The following is a 15395-nucleotide window of genomic DNA, read 5'->3' on the forward strand; positions in this document are numbered from 1 at the left end:
TAGAAATCCCCAGATACTCTATCCCACCCAACTTACAGGCCCACCCAAGCTTCTTTTTTATATGAATGGCTGGTCTTGGCCCACTCTTCACAACTTTCTAAATCCTCTCAAACAAGCACTGGCTGGCCTCAGTGAGCCCCAGGCTGGGCACTAATAGCAGCCAGCCTAGATTCACAGCTTGACTTTACCTGGGAATCTTGAAGCCCAACACAAATAGCAGCCATCTCAAATTGCTCTATAGCTCAGGCAGGGTGGCCCTGGGCAAAACACAGGTGGGGGCTGAACTTAGCCTCTACCACTGCTGAAACCCCAGGGCCAGTTCACCCAGTGGACAGCTACAGACCATGTTGGAGCACCACCATCCTGCCCCTGCACAGCTGATCCTCTGTGGAGATTGGAGATTGGTGGTAAGTGGTCACAGCAAGTCCTTGAAGCTGACTGGCTTGAGTAAATCCCTCCCATCGATCTGCCAACAGCAACCAAGGCTCAACTACAGTAGGAGGGTGTACTCAGCCCACATGAACAAACCTGTTGACAGTATAACTGAAAGGGCTATACTGAGTGGGGCCCCTGGAGGGATGGTGGCATAGGCAGACACGCTTGAGTGCCCAGCTTGAGTGATAGGGGAGACTGTGCCACTGGACCCTACAGGACACCTACTTTCAAGACACAAAGTCAAAGCAGCTCTACCGAATACACAGAAACAAATGCAAGGAGGCTGACAAAATGAGGAGACAAAGAAACATGGCCCAAATAAAAGAACAGATCAAAACTCTAGAAACTAAACAAAATGGAGATAAGCAATCTATCAGATGCAGAGTTCAAAACGCTGGTTACAAGGATGCTCAAGGAACTTAGTGAGGAGTTTAGTAAGCAGCATAAAAAAGATCCAGTCAGAAATGAAGGATTCACTAATTGAATTATAGAAAAATTTAGAGGGAAACAGCAGTAGAGTGGATGAAGCTGAGAATCAAATCAATTATTTGGAATATAAGGAAACAAAAGACAACCAACCAGAAAAAAGAATTAAAAAGAATCCCAAAAATAAGGATAGTATAAGTAGCCTCTAGTACAACATCAAGAGGTCCAACATTTGTATCATAAGGGTGCCAGAAGGAGAAGAGAGAAAGCAAAAATTAGAAATCTACTTGAAAAAACAATGAAATAAAACTTTCTTAATTTGGTGAAGGAAATAAACATGTAAGTTCAAGAAGAACAGACAGTCCCAAAATGTATGCAAACAGGCCCACTCCAAGACACATCATAATTAAACTGCCAAAAATTAAAGATAAAGAGAAAAATCTTAAAAATAGCAAAAGAAAAGAAGTTAGTTACCCACAGGAGAGTTCCTATAAGACTGTCAGCTTATTTTTCAAAAGAAACTTTGCAGGCTAGAAAGGATTGGCAAAAAAATATTCAAAGTCATGAAAAGCAGGTATCTATAGCCAAAATTGCTCTACCCAGCAAAGCTACCATATAGAATTGAAGGGCAGATAAAGAGCTTCCCAGAAAAGAAAACACTAGAGAAGTTCATCATCACCAAACCATTATTATATAAAATGTTAAAGGGACTTATTTAAGACACATGAGAAGATCAAAATTATGAACAATAAATTGGCAATACATATGTGTCTGTCAACAATTGAATCTAAAAAGCAAACAAAGCAAACAAGAATAACAGAGACAGAATCATGGATATGAAGAGCATTTTGAAAGTTGGTAGATGGGAGGCATGTGTGGAGAAATAGGTGAAAAGGTGAGGGTATTAAGAAGTACAAACAGGTACTTAGAGAATAGCCATGGGGATGTAAAGAACAGTATAGGAAATGGAGCAGCCAAAGAACTTATACACATGACCCATGCACATGAACAATGGTGGGGGGATTGCCTGACAAAGTGGGGGGTGCTGGGTGGAGGGTGGCAGAGGGGAAAAAATCAGGACAATTATAATAGCATAATCAATAAAATATAATGAAAAATAAATTTTAAAAAGTTTAAAAACAGAACTAGAAAAATAAACTGGGTTCCTATCAGTTGGTCCTTATTCACTTTAATACATAATTATTAGTAAGTCAACTCAGGTTAGACCTTATAGTCAATCAAATATTTTTAACATCCCTTACTTACTGATACACTTTTCTCTATCACCCTGTCACATGCCATCGCACCCATATAAAATTTATTTCTCTTCTATACTTTATATTATTTATTAAAGACATGAATCACAAAATCTTTTCTAAATCTTAAAGTTTGTATGGAACCACAAGAGATTCAAAATAGCCAAAGCGACGCTTCCTGATTCTGAACTATTCTGTAAGTCCATGGACATAAAACCCGTATGACACTGGCCCAAAAACAGACCAATGGGGTAAAAACAAGAGCCCAGAATTAAGTCCAAGCATATGTGATCAACTAACATTCAACAATGGGGCCAAGGACACACAGTGGGGAAAGGATAGTCTTAAAAAAAAATGACGCTTGGAAAACCAGAGAAACACACACAGAACAATGAAAGTAGACTCCTATTTCACACCACTTACAAAATTAACTCAAAGTGATTTAATGACTTAAATATAAAACCCAGTACCATAAAACTGGAAGAAAACATTGGTAAGGAGCTCATTAATACTGGTGTTGGCAATGATCTTTTGGACAGGATGCCAGGATTACAAACAAAAGCACAAATCAACAAGTGGGACTGCATGAAACAAACACTTCTGTATAGTGGGAAAGACAGCTGACAAAATGAAAAGAGAACCTAAGAAAGGGAGAAAAGTTTTGCAAACATGTAGGGCAAGGGGTTAATATACAAAATATGTAAAGAACTTACAACTCAAAAAAAGTAATTTTGTTAAAGCAGTAATACATTTTGCTATTATTTTGCTTTTGTTAAAGAAAAATAATTTTGAAAAAGCAATACTTTCAATTAAAAATGGGCAGAACTAAATAAACATTATTCCAAAGAGGACGTCAAAATAGTCAACAGGCAAATGAGAAGGTGTCAGTACCACTAATCACGTGGGAAGTGCAGGTAAAAACAACAGTGAGATATCCCTTCACACCTGTTAGACCAGGTGTCCCCTGTTTCTGGGCCACAGACTGGTACTGGTCTGTGTCCTGTTAAGAACTGGGCCGCACAGCAGGAGGTGAGCGATGGGCTAGAGAGCGAAGCTTCATCTGTATTTACAGCCTCTCCCCATCACTTCTACTACTGCCTGGACTCCACCTCCTGTCCAATAAGCTGAGGCATTAGCTTCTCATAGGAACAGGAATGGTATGGTGAACGGCACATGTGAGGGATCTAGGTCAAGTGCTCCTAATGAACATCTAATGCCTGTGGATCAGAGGCAGGGCTGAGGGGGTGCTGCTAGCGCTGGGGAGCAGCTGCGAGTACAGATTATCATTAACAGTGAGGTTTGACGGCACACAGACCATTATAAATCAACTGTTTGCAGACTCATATCAAAACCCTGTCTGTGAGTGGCAAGTGACAATTGAGCTGCATCTGGTGGCAGGATTTATAGTGGCAACTGAGTTGATGTCCTTCAATTGCACAGCCACATCTGGTGGGGCAGGCTTTAAGTCAGAACCCAACCTTTATTTTAGTCCATGCACTGCCCGCCCATTATTTTATTTACTGCATCCATCAGCGCCTCTTTCTCACTCTGCACACTTGTCTCAGTCACAATTTGGTAAGCCCACTTGCTAACCCTAGCCAAAATGAGTGAAAAACAAATGTTGCTGGAGAGCTTCTTTGAAAAGGGGGGAAGACCCAGTGTTGAGACAGAAGAAGACTTTAAGACTGCCAACGAAAAGAAAGCTGCACTTAAAAGAAAATACCAAGAGCTCTACTTCAATTACAGGTTCATTGACAGATGATTCATATTCCCCAAGCCCACTTTGTACCGTATGTGGTGACTAGCTAGCTATGCTTCCACGAAGCCATGGAGCCTTCAACACGACTTCACCACAGGAAGACCAAGCACCCTGCATTGAAAGGCAAGCATCTGGAGGGTTTGTTTTTTTTTTTCAGAAGAAAAAAATGTGAACAAGAAGGACAGAAACCGTTGTTGAAGACCACCACATCACCAAATGTGCCTGCACCAAGCGGATCATTCTTAGTGGCTGACTGCATTGCTAAAGCCAAGAAACCCTTTACTCTTGAAGAAGAGTTTATCCTTCCTGCCACTAAGGACATTCGTTGTGAACTTTTAGGAGAGGTTGCAGTTCAAAAGTAGCACATGTTCATCTTTTGGCCAGCACCATAACTAGAGGAATTGATGAAATAGCAGAGGATACTGAGGCACAATTGTTAGAGAAGATTAGTAAGTCACTGTGGTACACAATCCAGTTTGACGTGTTTACTGATGTTGACCACCAGGCAACAGTGCTTGTTCTTGTGCAATATATTTACCAGGAAGATGTGCATGAGGATATGTTACGTGCACTTTTGTTGCCAACCAACACTACGGCTGCAGGACTATTCAATCTATGAATGATTCCATAGCGGGAAAACTGAATTGGTCATTTTTTATCAGTATGTGTACAGATGGAGCAGCTGCCATGACTGGACAGCATTCTGGTTTCACTACTCGGATCAAAGAGGTCACTTCTGAGTGAGTCCATGCACTATGTCATTCACAGAGAAATGCTGGCTAGCTGAAATACGTCACCTAAACTCAACAACATTTTGTAGGATGTGATTCAAATTATCAGCCACAGTAAAGAAAGTGCCCTTAACTCAGGTCTGTTCACACAGCTCTGTGAGTGGATGGACACAGAGCACACACGTCTTCTCTTGCACTCAGAAATGAGATGGCTTTCTAAAGGGAGATCACTGGCCAGAGTTTCTGAGTTACAAGAGCCACTCAGCTACTCCAGATATTTCTTTTAGAAAAACAGTCACCACTGGAAACACATTTCAGTGACACAGAATAGATCACAAAACTTGCTACTTGTGTGACATATTCACCCTGCTCAATGAACTCAGTTGGCCCCTGTAGGGAAGAACGACAACTGTATCCAAGGCAGCAGATAAAGGGGCTGCATTCAAAGTCAAACTGGAATTATGGGGGCAATGAGAGAACTGTAGGATTTTTGTGGACATGTTGCAAACATTAGCAGAGATTTTGAAAGAGACTGAGCCAGGGCCTTCTTTCTCTCAGCTTGTGCCTGAGCACCTGTGTCAGCTTTCAGAAGAGCTGGAGCATTTACTCCCCAATCACAAGAGACCCCCAAACTGGGAAGGAGTGGATCCACGACCCATTTGTGATTAAGCTGGGTGCACTGACTCTGCCCATGCTAGAAGAGGCTCAACTGCTTGAGGTGGCCTTAATGGTATGTTTGACACAACTTCAAATTTCCCTGTGTTCTAGATTAAAACCAGGGAAGAATATCCTGAGATGAACACAAAAGCACCAAAAAGCCTGCTTCCATTTCCAACATTCTATCTTTGTGAAGCAGGTTTTCTTCAGGGACAGCAACCAAAATGAGATTATGGAGCAGACTGGACATAAGCAACACACTCCGGGTGTCACTGTCTGCCATCACGCCCAGATGTGACTGTCTAGTTGCAGGAGAACAAGCTCAGGGCTCCCACTGATTCTGCAATATGGTGAGTTGTATAATTATTTAATTATATATTACAATGTAATAATAATAGAAATAAAGTGCATAATAAATGTAATGCACTTGAATCATCCTAAAACCATCTCCCATGCCTCTGGTCTGTGGAAAAATTGTCTTCACAAAACTGGTCCTTTGTGCCTAAAAGGTTGGAGATCACTGTGTTAGACTGTCAGCAAGAAGATAGGAGACACCAGGTGCTAGCAAGGATGTGGCGAAAAGGGAATCCTTATACACTGTTAGCAGGAATATAAATTAGTCTAATGTGAAAAACAATATGAAGTTTTCTCAAAAATCAATAATAGATGTACCATATGGTTCAGCAATTCCACTTAAGTCATATACACAAAAGACATGAAAACAGGACCTTGACAAGATCCATGTGCTCATGTTCATCATAGCATGTATTCACAAGAGCCACACTATGGTGGCAACCGAGTGTCATTAATGAATGAATGGATAAAAAAAGATATGGCGTATTTGTCAGATCCCCAGGCAACTCATTTTGTTCTGCATAATTTTAATATGACATTAGTGAGATGCTGTGGAAACTTAACTCTTATGTATGTCAATTAGACTGTGGTAAAATTGGGTTTATTGTACATTGTTTTACTTGAAGTCACAGAACCCATTGAAAGGAATAAATGGGGACTTATTGTATACACAGTAGACTACTATTCAGCCATGAGAATGATGATACCCTGTCATTTGCAGAAACATGGATGGACCTTGACACATTATGCTAAATGAAATAAGAAAGACAGAGAAAGACAAATTATAACTATACAATATCACTTATATGTAGAATATAAAAAAGTCAACCTATTATAAAGAAAAAGTACAATGATGGTTATCAGGGGCTGGGAATGAGGGAGTAAGATGGATGGATGGTATTTAAGGGTACAAGTTTATGATGAGTAGTAAATAATCCATAGATATGTAACCTTTAGTATATTGAATATAGACAATAATATGTCTATAAACATGTAATGTGATAAATACTATCACAGTGGCAGCCATATTAAAATATAAATGTATAAAAGCAACATGCTGTAATTTTAAATTTGCACAATGTTACTTGTCAAATTTATCAAATAAAAACACTTTGAAATCAAACACACACACACAATAACAAAGAAATCTTGTCTAGATAAATGACTTTTTACCAGAAATATTATCCCTTCAGGAGTATTGTCACCACGGAGTCAACTGTAGTGTAGAGAAAAAAAGCATTGAGTTAAGAATAAAATGCTCTTCGTCTTCATTATTCATCTATTCAACTAACCAGTGTTTGTTGAGGACTTTCTGAATGCTAAATGCTTTCCTGGATGCTGGAGATGTAGACATGAGTATGTGAATCAAGGTGCTGATCCCATAGACTGATGAGTTTTATCTTTACTGGTATTAGTTGTGAATTTGAGAAAAGCCATTTTGATCTCCTCAATATTATTTGTTGTTGCTGTTGGTTTTCTTTGGTAGAATAATGGGTGGGAGACGTTATGGGCCCATCACTGCCCTGAGACTTGAATCTATGTGAACATGACAACAGACTGAGTTGGCTTCAGAGTGGACCATCTCACCTCTGTTTGCATCTGTTGCCTTTACATCGGGAACTCGTGTCCTGTGTCAGTCTCAGGCTGTAGAGTTTCACTACCCAGGTTGAGTTCTGGCTGCTCCACTTATTAGCTGAATGAACCGGGCAAGTTTCTTAGTCCCCCTGGGCATTCATAATCTCCTAAGTACAATGAGAATAATACTAGTTGTGAGGGATTGATGACTTAGTCCCTGTACCTCACTGAGCTTTGTGCCTAGTTCTTTGTGCACACTGAATATCAGAAATGATAATGCTACTCGGTTTTCTTTAGAGAAAGTGGGAGGAATAATTTTGGTTGATCAAGGATTTAAGAAAAGGTGAGGACAAAGGGGTAAGGATGGAAGAGCATAGACAAATATACATTCTGAGTGGCCTCGGCAGAAGGGTTGCACTGTGGTTTAAAAGGGCCGAAAGGTAAATAATCATTGAAGGACCTCATTGCAGACTCTAAATAAAATTAGTGCTGACTTGCCCAAGTCAGAAGGCATGGCCCAGTGTTGGAGAAAGAGGCACTTTCCTTTCTTCTTTATGAACTCAGAAACAATTTGATAACATGAAAAAGGGAGATATATGTGCACATATCTGTAGATATATATGTATATATATTCTATATAATAATAAATTTTCTCAAGGAATGGGTACATATGACTATGGAGGCTGAGAAGTCCTGTGATATGTCATCTGGGGGTGGAGGCCCAGAAAATTGAATGGTGTAATTTTAGCCTGAGTCCAAAGGCCTGAGAACCAAGAGAATCAGCAGTGTAAGTTCTGGTCTGTATCCAAACTCAGGTCAGTTCTTCTCCCCTGAGTCCCAGTTCAAGGACAGGAGAAGACTGATGTTCCAGCTCAGCCATTCAGGCAGAGAGAGCCAAGTCCCTTTGTTCCATTTTTTGGTTCTATTCGGGCCCTCAATAGATCACACAGTGTCCACCCACATGGGAGCAGACGATTTGCTTTACTCGGTCTACCCACTAGGATGCTGATTTTATTTGGAAACACTATCACATACACACCCAGAAATAATGTTTACCTAATAGCTGTGGCTCTCTCAGGCTGACACAGGCAATTAACCATCATAAGCAGAACAGAAGGCCTGGAAGAAAGTACTATTTATACATAAAACACCTTCGCAAGGGTAAATGCCATTCAAGAGACTATGAACAGAAGTTGGTGGGGAATAGGAACAAGGACAGAAGTGGGAGAACATAAAGATGCATGTCACGTGGTCATTGTAGCTAGCTGGCCATCTGGGGTGGAAGTGAGGATCTTTTAGGAAACTTCAAAAAGTTGGAGTTGCACTGTCACTGGAGTTAAAGCCTGACAAGAACAGATGACAGGAGATGAGAAACATGTAGTTTGGGAATTAATAATATGGTTCAGCCCTGCCTGGTGTAGCTCAGTGGACTGAGTACCAGCTGTGAACGAAAGAGTCGTGGTTTGATTCCCACTCAGGGCACATGCCTGGGTTGTGAGCCGGGTCCCCAGTGGGGGCCATGTGAGAGGCAACCACACATTGATGCTTCTCTCCCTCTCTTTCTTCTTCCCTTCCCTTCTCTCTAAACAAAAATTTTTTTAAAAGAAAAAAATTTAAAAATAAAAGAATATGGTTCAATTTGTGCCACATATAAGGCCCAATAGTACTCTATTTGGCTGACAGAAAACAAGGAGCATTTATACTGTAAAGAATAATATGGTTATATGTTACAGTAGTTGCTATATATACTCATTTCTGTATTACCTTTCACACATTTCTATTTCTGTTTTGTGCCTTCTTAACTATTTTGTAAACCCATCAGCTGCTCTTCTTTTGAGAGAAAGAAAAATTAGAGAATGTGTTTTAGGTCCCTGTGTTTATGTAAAACTACTCGGTTTAAAACTCTCCAGAAATATTAACTGATTTATTTCAGAAAGAACGTAAGGCAACTTATAAAGATAATTGTAAAAGCACAAAATGAAAAAAACATAAGTGAAGTTCAAGTTAAAAAACAAAACATAGGTAAGAAAATAAAGTTTGGATAAAGATTATACCCCAAATAGCTTGCATATTTCTATGTCATAAATTTCCTTCTATGATTCATGGTAGCTCAGATAAGAAACTGGAGTCTTGATCAGTTATATGTGTCAATATCCATAAAATAAAGACTAATTTATCTGAAGACATATAGAGAATGTCTTCATTCCTTGTCCTGAAACCTTAAGGCCATTTCTCCTGTGAAAACAAGACCATGTTATTCAGTGAGCATCCACCGTATCATAAATATGATGATGAGACTCTTAGAGATGTTTATTCTAAGTTTAAATGTAGGCTCAGAGGTAATAGGAAAGCGAAGATGAGTAAATTCTAATCTTTGAGGCATCGAACAATAGGCTACATGTGTCTCTACTCCCTGTAGGTCTGGCTTCATTCCAGGATGACGTCCAGAATCCCCACGGCCATCAGGCAATCCTTTGGGATGCGGTCCTTGACAGTCATGACTATTAAACGTTGTTGGGAGAAGTTCCGAATTATATTCCCCCCCACCTCACTGCCCTGGGGAGCTGCGGTAATAGTCATGTAAACTCCAGGAAAAGAGCAGCGGTAACATCAGAAACCTCGTCAGTGTTTTCTGAATATTAGAATTTTTGATTAGGATTATTTCAGGTAGAATGCTAAGATGGTCCTAACACTCTTGCCTGCAGTCACTGTCGCAGTAATCTCTTGCACTTGAATGTGGGTGGGGCATATGAAGATGATGGACATCACTCCTGTGATTAGGTTATGTCACAGGTCAGGAGAAGGTGAAAAGATTTGCAGATGTAGTTACGGTAAGCCTGTAATCAGGGGATGTTAATATTATTAAAATAAAGATAATCCTGGGTGGGCCTTGCCTAATTGGGCAAGCTCTTTGGAAAAGACTCCAGGTAACAGCAACTTGCCATTCTGGGGAGAGGGCCCAGAATCTTGGGCATAAAGGTGACTTTTGGAGATGAGAGTGACTCCTAACCAACAGCCAGAAAGAAAACAGGGACCTCAGTCCCACATCTGCAGGTAGCTGAATTCTGTCAACAACTTGAATGAGCTTGGGCATGGCTTCTCACCTGGTCAGCTCTCCCAGTGAGAACATAACCCATCCACAGTCTTCAGCTTTATAAGACCCAGAGCAGAGGATCCCATGGACCTGTGGCCAGACATCGACTTAAAGAACTCTGAGCTCGGAGTTCAGATTAATAAATGGTGCAGTTTTGATCATTTATTACACATCAGTAAAAAAACAAAAAGTTTTTAAGTCAAAATTATAACTAAGTAGTTACTTTGTGCTCAGTCCTATGTAAGTGAAAAAGCTTATCTCTAAATTTATTTTAGTACATTACTATTCCAAATCTGATATCAATTATAAACAATAGGCTAACAGAAGATTTAATGATTGTTAAGCAGTCATGTTTTGAATATTTAAAATAGTGTTTATTTGAAAATAAATTGATGGAAGATTTGGAGATACGTGGCATTGATAAAATACCTTAGATACTTCCAGGCTTTGAAAATTAAAACAACAGTGGATTTTTCTGCTGCTTTTGTTTAGAACCCATGGTTTTCAGAACTGAGATATCTAATAACTGCTTGGAAAGGTGAAATATAGATGCAAAAAGAACGAGGAGCTGTTAGAGGTCCGCTGAACATTTTCAGAAAGCTTTGACCTGATCTGGGGTGAAGTAAAGCATTAGTGAGATAGAATGAAAATACTATTAGACGCATGTAATGAGTATGCATAGTCATAAGCACATGAACATTAATATGAATAAGCATATAAGCATATAAAGGACTCCTGCGGAGACAATGGCCAGGAAGAATGCAGATAATTAAGGAGTAATTCTCTGAAGTATCTCAGGGTGATTTCTAAAAAGTCAGGTTAAGGAGGAATACACTGGAGTCGAGAAATACAGCAGTAGTTGCCTCATGGCAAACCCCGACCGACTCAGCCAAACTGTTTAGTGAATGTTGGTCAGAATGAGACTTTCATTCATAATGGTTAATTAATTTCCAATTAAGTCATTAGGAAGCTGTATTGACTCTAGAACTCCCTGCAGTCTTTGTATAACCCCTTGCCTGAGCAGGCCTTGGGACCTCACAGCTTTGCCTGTGGACAGTGGTCAGACCTCAGCAACTCCATGCATTGATGAGTAAGAATAAGGAGGCTGCCCAGAGTGCATAGAAACACAAAACAAACTCTCTGGTCTCTGGGGCTCTTAAAACAGGATTCTGAGTAGCTGCTTCCACCAACAACACAAACCCTCTGATGGGGACCCTGGCTCGGTCCCATGGGGCTGCCCAGGCTGCCTGTGGCTTTGGTGGTTACTGCACTCCGACCACTATTATCAACATGCTAATGCAGGATGGGAAGACAGAGAATTCAGCAGAGAGGCACGCCCCAAAGGGGATCAAGCCCAAAAGGAAGGAAAAGAGAAGGAAAGAGAGGGTAAGATGCACTTTCCATCAGCCTTCTGGACGCAACAATCCATTCGACAAGAGGAATTAGAATGCTATGACCATGCGGTTTCTGCTAAAAAATTCAAACCTATATTATCTTTTTAATAATTAACTGGTCTAAGGCTTCATTTGTGCAAAAATCCACAGCACAGCTGTTTTCACAAAACATATAAATTACACGTTAGTATTTATTAGCAACAATGATCTTTAGCCTGGAATGGGTTGACTGAATCTCCAAGGGCCAATACCTTTAATGTGTCAAAGACTTGTATAGTAATTTTTCACTTTGTTAATCATAAAATCCCTCTGAGGTCAGCAGGGCTAGAATCATGATTTCTGTCTGAAAGAAGGGAAAATCAGGCTGAGGTGGCTGAGGACCTCAGCCGAGGTGCTAAGGAGCCTGTGAGAGGAGCCAGACTCCGCCCCCCAAGATATTGCTTCCTCTCAGGATGACATTTTCCTGGTTGGAAGAAAATAAAACATTATGAACAAGAGAAAACCATTTCCCAGGAATATTATTAATTTTCTTCTAATTGCAATGACATCATTGCAGTGTTGACGATAAAGCAGCCTACCTTTGTCAGAAAAAGGAGAAAAAAAATGACAGGGCAGTGAAAGCCATTCTGTAATTAACTGTCGTGGATTTCTGACTTACTCTCCATCTCTTTCCGAGATCAGTTTGAACTGTTTGGGGCACTGTATTTTGGTGAATCAAATAGACCCTTTAATATAGAATGTTTATCTGATAAAAGGAATGATTATATGGTGAAATATGAGGACTGCCCAGAAGGTATCCAGCCATGTAATATGAAAAATAGAGACATTTGTTGAAGAAGATTCAAGGTACAAGAAACATTGTACATAAGACAATGACACCTCAGTCCCCTTCAAAGTAGGCACCCTGGGACCTCACACAGTTCTCCCAGTCACCATCAGCTGCCCTGTCCTATTTTCCTGAGTCTCATCAACAGCCTGAAACCTGTTCTCTTTCAAGGGTGATGTTAATTTTGGGAAAAGGCAGAAGTCGCACGGTGCCAAATCTGGGCTGTAGGGGGACTGAGTCACCTGGGTGATTTGATGTTTTGCCAAAAAACTCTATACGAGATGTAATGATGAGTGGGCATGTTGCTGTGATGAAGCTGCCAATCACCAGTTGCCCATAGCTGAGGCCTCCTGAATCATCTGAATAGAACACAGAGGAATGATTGAGCTTAGCACAATATTCGATGCAGATTTGATGCAGATCCGTTGCTCTATTTGCTCAGTCATTTTGAACGCAACGGCCACACAGTTCACATGCTCACTCAGTGGCACCAGTGAAGTCAGCGACGACTTCACTGACTAGTACGGTGAAGTCGTCATTGTTCACACATGCACGTTCCGGCCCACTCTCCTTGGCTGCCAGGTTATGTCGTGCAAACCATTCTCGTTATATTAACAATGGCTGGACTTTTTCCGGACAGGCCTCATACACTAAAACTAAAACAGTATAGTTGATTTTGACTTTCACAGATTTTTGTTACTTATTTTCGATTGCTCGTCAGTGAGCTTGAAGCTATGTGTTGAGGACTTTGTAATTTTACTAGGTATCCCTTGATGTTATCTACACTAACTTGGTAAAGAGGCCATTGTATATAGTGTGATAAGAGTCCATTGCCCTTGTCTTTTTGATGATATAAAATCACCTTTAAGTATCTTAGTACTATTGGTATAAATGAAGTCTTACAGCATTGCGCCCAGCAGATGTGTCTAGGCACTGGGGACTCATACAAATACGCCAGGTCAAACTGGTGTTTTCTTCTTCAGGGAGAAATGGAAGCAGCCTTTTAAGTGGTAGTGTAAATTAAGGAGCTTTTTAAAAGTATAAAGTTAAAAAAACTTCACCGATAATGTGTGTGTGTGTGTGTGTGTGTGTGTGTGTGTGTGTGTGTGTGTGTGCGTGCATGACTGCAAATCCCAGGAGCCCCGTCTTTGTTCTCAGTCTCTTTGATGATTCGGTAGCTTTGCAGTCAATGACTCCACCCATCCTGAGCTGTCCCAGTGCACAGGCTCCTGTGAAGTGAGGCCCTACTTAGTGTCTTGCTTCTCTGATTAATGTTTTCTCATTTCCTTCGTGGCTCCTCTTGAACCATGGACACTTCCAAGTTTTGGTTTCGGGACCTTATACGGGTGACTTTCGACTTTGCATTTCCAGAACTTTCTCATCTAACCTCTGGCTCTCTGTAGATGCCTCCTGATATTTAAAAATGGGTTTTGGTGATGTAACTACAAACTCAGAGTGCTCAAAGGTGAACCCATGATCCCTTCCACCTCACACTGCTCTCAGTTCTTACCTGGGATTAAAGGTACAGCATTATCTTTACTTCGTACTTTCTTTGACATAGGTAATTAGTAAGGAGTCAATGCAAAGTTCACATTTTATTACAATTTTAAACCCAATTTTAATTTCTTCTAGATACATTGCTGCAGTAAAATTACTTGGAGGGATTCTCTCTTGCAAAATCAGCAGCGGCTTGATCTTAACCTACCACTTTAACCAAATTTCTCTTCTATTCTGACACCTGGGAGAGCTCCCGATTTCCTATTAAAGTAGGATTAAGTTACTTAACCTGAGTTGAAGGTTCCCGTGACCTGATCCTACCCTTCCTGTCAGACCCGCGTCCCTTTACTCTCCTAGGCACACCTTTCTCTTCCACCAGGAGAGCCTCTGCTCCCATGAGCACACTGCTCTCATTCTGCGCTGTGCAGCGTTGCTTTGATGGCTGTGGCCTGCCTGGCCTCCTCCCTCACCTCTTCACCTCTGCACTGCTTACGCATCGTCCAAGTTCCAGCTCCAGTCCCACGTCCCAATGAGAGTGGTCCTCTGTCAATACGACCTTCTCTGAAGTTGTTCCAGATTTAATAGGGTGTAGAAAGTCTATCCAACAAGATAGGACCGCATCATGTTGTTTCACCGGTTTTAGCTAGACTGGAATCTTTTGAGGCCAGAGGCTAATAAATAGGTGTATCTGAACCTGGCTTTTAGATTCATGTAAATAGAATAGGTGGTCAATAATTAACAGTTGACTAAAAACTCTGATTTCTCAGATTTCCCAGTCATTCACATTATTTTAATATCCCACGTTGTCATTTGGAAAAATAAAGTGGTGCCTAAAAGCTTTAAGGAAAAATAAAATTACGTTCTCTTGTTTACTCAGGAACACAGCTTTCCAGCTCACCTTCGGGAAAAGGGAATAAACATTAAACCCTTGATTTCTTTTAATTAATGGAAATCATGTCACAGATCTGGCTCCAGGTCTACACTAATTTATTAACGGGAAGCACCTGAGAGTAATTGCTTTCTGGCAACAGAATAATGTTTTATTATTTTTTTAGACTTCTCTATTTCAATATACATATAGCTTTGATAAATATTGTAATCACTTATGTTTAGAAAATATAACACTTTGTTTCTATAGCTGGCTGAAATTCTTTAATTAAAGGTGATTTCAATTTGGAAATTCAAGATGTTATGAATTAAACTCTACTGTGCTTAACTCGGAGGAGAAGGAAAGTATTTGAAGTGCGGTCTGGGTGTTCTATAAGCTATGGAAAAAATGCCCAGTATAACCTTAATATAGTCATTAAACCAAAACTGCTTTTATGTATTTACCAAAGTAAAAATGTACTTGGTCGCGACAGTCGAGTGGTTTGTTGTCCCAGACTTTTCAT

The sequence above is a fragment of the Artibeus jamaicensis genome, unplaced genomic scaffold, assembly GCF_021234435.1.
Source record: "Artibeus jamaicensis isolate MK-2021 breed Jamaican fruit bat unplaced genomic scaffold, CSHL_Jam_final scaffold_369, whole genome shotgun sequence".
Lineage (NCBI taxonomy): Eukaryota > Metazoa > Chordata > Mammalia > Chiroptera > Phyllostomidae > Artibeus > Artibeus jamaicensis.